The sequence below is a fragment of the Mustela nigripes genome, chromosome 6, assembly GCF_022355385.1.
Source record: "Mustela nigripes isolate SB6536 chromosome 6, MUSNIG.SB6536, whole genome shotgun sequence".
In the NCBI taxonomy this organism is placed as follows: Eukaryota; Metazoa; Chordata; class Mammalia; order Carnivora; family Mustelidae; genus Mustela; species Mustela nigripes.
The window spans coordinates 63,412,803-63,418,047 of record NC_081562.1 but is presented as its reverse complement, the minus strand read 5'-3'; positions in this window follow the sequence as shown (position 1 = coordinate 63,418,047).

Genomic DNA, 5,245 nt, shown 5'->3' with positions numbered 1-5,245 from the left:
CATATGATAATTTTGCTCAGCACAATATTCCCTAGTTCAATCCATGTTGATGTACATGGTAAGGTTTCATTCTTTTTGATGGCTGAGTAATTTTGCATTACGCACATATATATGCACACATCTTCTTCATCCATTGATCTGTTGATGGACATCTGGGCTCCTTCCACAGTTTGAGTGTTGTGGACACTGCTGCTGTAAACATTGGGGTCCCAGAGCCCCTTTGGATCACTATGTTGTATCCTCTGGGTGAATACCTAGTACTGTAATACCTGGGTTGTAGGGTAGCTCTCTTTTTAACTTTTTGAGGAACCTCCACAATGTTTTCCAGAGGGGCTGCATCAGTTTGCATTGCCACCAGCACCACCACCACCACATCCTCACCAACATCTGTGTATGCTGACTTATTAATGTTAGCCATTCTAACTGCTGTAAGGTGGTATCTCATTGTGGTTTTTATTTGTATTTTCCTGATGCTGAGTACTAGTACACATTTTTTTTTCATGTGTCTATTGGCCATTTGTGTGTTTTCTTTGGAGTAATGTCTGCTCAGTCACAGATTTCTTAAGAGAAAGTTTCTTTAAATCTGGAAGAGCCAACAGGATAATCAGCAGTACTTCAAAGAGGAGCCATAAAAACTATAATCATCTTCTTCAATTTATTAAGCCCCCTCTTAATAATTCATGTGTGTTTAGAAGCAGCTTTTCCATTAGTTCTGGAAATTCTTACCCAGTTTAATGATCTCAAAGATATCAAACCCTTTATTTGTCAAGTCTTTTCCATGAATCTCCTTGAAGGTGAAAGGCATTTTTCAAAAGCATCAGAACATTAACTATAAATAATGAAAGTCTCAAAAATTAAAATGGAAAAAAAATGGGGAAAAAATGAAAAAGGTTCAAGATCTCACGGAAGTTCACTATACCAAAGTCAACAAGAAAATCTGGTTATTTCTGTGACACACAAATTTCAATAATTAGAATGTCAAGTGATGACCCTATACCAGGACATACTAAAACTACAGGAATTCCATGTATTTTCTCAAACAGTTATAGCATGTACCCATACAGTACAACCTAAAGTTCATCAACAATTTATTTGATAATGCTTCCCATGTAATTTAACGTACCAAATATCAAGTCTAATTAGTCAAAAAGATTTCATTGAGAATTTGAATCTTGGAAAGTTTGTTCAAAACCTCAGAGGGTTCTAAAGCACACACCTACGTAGGATTACAGGTAATTAGAAAACTTCATATTTAAGGATCTATTTAACCAAGCTGGTGGTAAGAAGTTCTTCAAAGGGTATATAATCATTAGCAAAACTTAGTTCCTTTAATACTGAGAAGCTTTAGTTCTCTTAAGTGATCAAAAACATCATACACAATGGAATACTATGCAGCCATCAAAAGAAATGAAATCTTGCCATTTGCAACAACATGGATGGAACTAGAGCGTATCATGCTTAGCGAAATAAGTCAAGCAGAGAAAGACAACTATCATATGATCTCCCTGATATGAGGAAGTGGTGATGCAACATGGAGGCTTAAGTGGGTAGAAGAATAAATGAAACAAGATGGGATTGGGAGGGAGACAAACCATAAGTGACTCTTAATCTCACAAAACAAACTGAGGGTTGCCGGGGGGAGGGGGTTTGGGAGAAGGGGGTGGGATTATGGACATTGGGGAGGGTATGTGATTTGGTGAGTGCTGTGAAGTGTGTAAACCTGGTGATTCACAGACCTGTACCCCTGGGGATAAAAATATATGTTTATAAAAAATAAAAAATTAAAAAAAAAATCATAAAGACAAAACATAGACTCTCTGGTTTTCTGGGCAAAGGAAAAAAAAAGAAACAAAACTTTGTCCACAATTTCTTATCAAGAGAAGGCCAACAACAAGAGAAGGCCAACAACAAAGAAACTTTGTCTTTTAACAGAGAGAATAACAGGATTTTGATCTTATATCTGTGTACTATTTAAACCGACTCATTGTAATCTGAGTCAGTCCTGACCACACATAAAATTCATTTCCAAACTTTCCCTTTGCAAATCTTTTACAACTTTCTTTTCAATTCAGAATTTTTCTTCATCTTCTCTCTCTAAATAACCAATCTCATTTTAGGACAAATTATTTTCCATACCCCAAGGGAAATATGTTCTCATTTCTTATCCTTTCCGTACACATCTTACAAGGGTGCCTCCAGAAAGGCCAGAGGCAGAACCAAAGGTCAGACTAACATTCCTATATTCTTTTGGTCTCCTGTCTCTTCCTCTTGCAAAACAGTGTTTTTTCCTGATTGCTTTTCAGTCGTCTGCAACATTTATTTAAAATGTGTCCTGTTGGGCTTTCTTTGGGAACAGAAGGAGTGTCCCCATATTCTTGAGCAAGAGTTCAGAAAGAACACAGAAGAAACAAAAGTATGACTATATGAAGCCCAGAGAACTTCTGTTGGCATTCCTTTTCCCAAAAAATTTGGGGGCTTGACAGATGATCAAACCAAATAAATGGCATTTTAGTTTCTGGTTCCTCCCCCCAAAGTCAGAGTTCTACTGACTGAACCAGAGGCCTCTCTAGACAAGCTGGCAAAGCCAAACCAAAACTCCCTATTTGGAGACAATCCAATGGGAGGAAGAGATCCAAGAGAGCCACTTCATGGTCATGTTTCCTCCGAGCTTAACATACATAGCAAGGTGGTATCACAAGACAAATTATATTTTTCTTAGTCATAGGTTCCTGGTTATATTTCTTCCACTTATTCAAAGTATGGCCCAGTGGGCTACTTTGCAGGATAAAGATAATACTTACTACTATACAGAAAATTAACACAACACAATGGAACCCACCTCTCCCACACTTAAAGAGATCTGTTCCAAATTCCAAATAAATTGACCCTTATTCAACTCCTTTTTAGTTTCACCAGAAAGCCATGCCTTTCTAATGGGAAAAGCATGGACAAGGAAACAAAAATACATAGTGCTTCACAAATGAGAAGCTTGCTTCAATGTGTACTCTGAGGGACATATCTTGTCCAGCATCTCCTTAACTTCCCCAAATGTTCCTTTCCTTTCCACTCACACCAAAGGGCAAAATTGGCAGCTAGCATGGGTCTGGGATCAGCAGGGAGTTTGCCTGAGACAAAAATAGTCTGGGAAGCTGCAGGAACAGATCCCTCAGATTCCCTTCCTGAGATCAGCTAGCTCGGAGCAGTTTACCTCCTGAGGTGGTCCAAGTTACTAGCCGAGGAGACAGAGGAGGAAGCCCTGGCCTGTTCTGGACCAGCTGCTCCACCTTGAGATTCCCAGGAAACTGGATGCCACAGGGGTGTTGGCTTTAGGCTGGCTCACCAAAATTTCTTACCCAAACCCACGTTTGACTGCCAATTGCCCAAAAGTCAAACCCCCAAGAGAAGAGTTGATTGGAAAGGAATACAAGTTTTATTCAGGAGCCCAGTACCTAGAGGGAAGGCAGATTCTTATCCAAAGTCATTCCCAGGTTACTGTCTGGCAGAGGACTTTTAAAGGAGTTTAGGGCAGAGATCAATAAAGGGAGTACAGTGGTCCCTAAAATTTCTTGATCATGTGTAGACCTCATGGTTTCAGCTCTAGATGTTATCTCAGTGATCTGAGATTGTGCAAGAAGGTCTGTTTCCTTGACGTGAGGCAAGGGGATGGGTGTTGTACACCATTGTCTGGATTCTGTTTCACGATGTGCAGAAGGGCTCTGTTCTTTTGTAGGAATGCATTCATGGTTTATAGAGAGATACAAGGAAAGGTTAATTAATCTATCATGGGGTCTCAGGATGCTGGCTAACAGTTAAAGACTAGAGGGACAACTTTTCCTGGGACAGCTACCTGGGGCATGATTAGCACTTCCTGTCCTGATGTGAGGGCTCAGCGCTCCATTGTGAACCTCTGGGCCATGGTCAGCCACATTAAGAGTTATTATGTAAAACCCAACCTGCAAATGTACAAGAAGCATGGTAGAGGAGTGAGGACCAAGGTTGGGTAGGGGAGTCCTATGGAGCTGGCCACGTTGGGTATCAATTTTCCTGAGATGTGTGCATCTGAGGGTCTGAAGCTGAGTCTGGGGTTCTGTGTCAGGGACAGCAGGACTGGAAGTGTTTTGGGGAGGCACTCCCCACAGTGGCTGGACAATAGAATGGGGTCACTTTCCACGGTGGACACACTGCAGAATAAAGTTTTACATGTCTTTTCATCCTCACAAAACACTAGGTAAATTTTATTGACCCCAGCCTGCAGGTGATGAAACTAAGGCTCAGAGAGCTTATGTCAAGTGCCAAAGGTAACACAGCATATGAAGTGGCAAAGGTAGGATTTGAACTCAGATCCTTGACCCTGAGCTCTTGATCTTTTCCCTCCACCAATGGCAGAAGATCTTACTCTTCTGTGTGTCTGCCTCAGCTGCAGGCCTGGGGTGTGGGTGAGTTGGGGGGGTGGCAGGTAGGTGCTCTGAAGTGTTGGTTGTGTGAAGGACTGAGTTATCTCTGCATGTGGCACTCCCAGGGTGTGGGTCACAGTCCTAGACACCCTGGTGGCAGGAGGGGGGATAGAGTAGACGAACTCCGGTGTGGGCCAGGAAACTGGCAATAGCTTTCCTGTGGGTTTCCCTGCTTTCCCCCAAACATTCTAGATCTCTAGGATCTAGAGGACTGGGCTCTGGGTCCTTAGAAGAAAGGGCTAGAGTTGCGTGAATGTAGGCACAAGTGTGTTTGATGATTTTATATGTCAGCCCACTCACCAACCCTGGCATGACACTAGGAGAAGAGGAGAGATGGACACACAGACAAGGACCGAAAGGCCCAGTAAATTCTGGCCAAGTCCTACCGAGTGGGATCAGGAAGATAGAGCTGTTCCGAGCACCCTGAAGAGTACAAGAGACCAATATAGACACTCAGCAGAGACAGAGTCCTCCGTGGAACAGAAAGACAGAGAGAACCAGAGACAGGAGGGGAAAGAGAGGAGACTCCAGAGAGCAGAGCAAAAGATCCAAGACAGACACAGAGACACCCAGAGGCCAGAGATAGTTCGAGACAGACATAGTCTCAGAGACATGGAATGGCCCAGGCTCAGGGGGTGGGAAAGCCAAGGATTCACACAGCCAGAGACAGATTCATGGACACAGAGCCACAGCCAGAGAAGTGTGCACAGAGAGGGAGGGAGACAGGGACAGAGAAGGGAAAGGAAGAGGTGGGGGCAGCAGGGGAGGCAGGGAGCAGGGGCAGGTAGAGG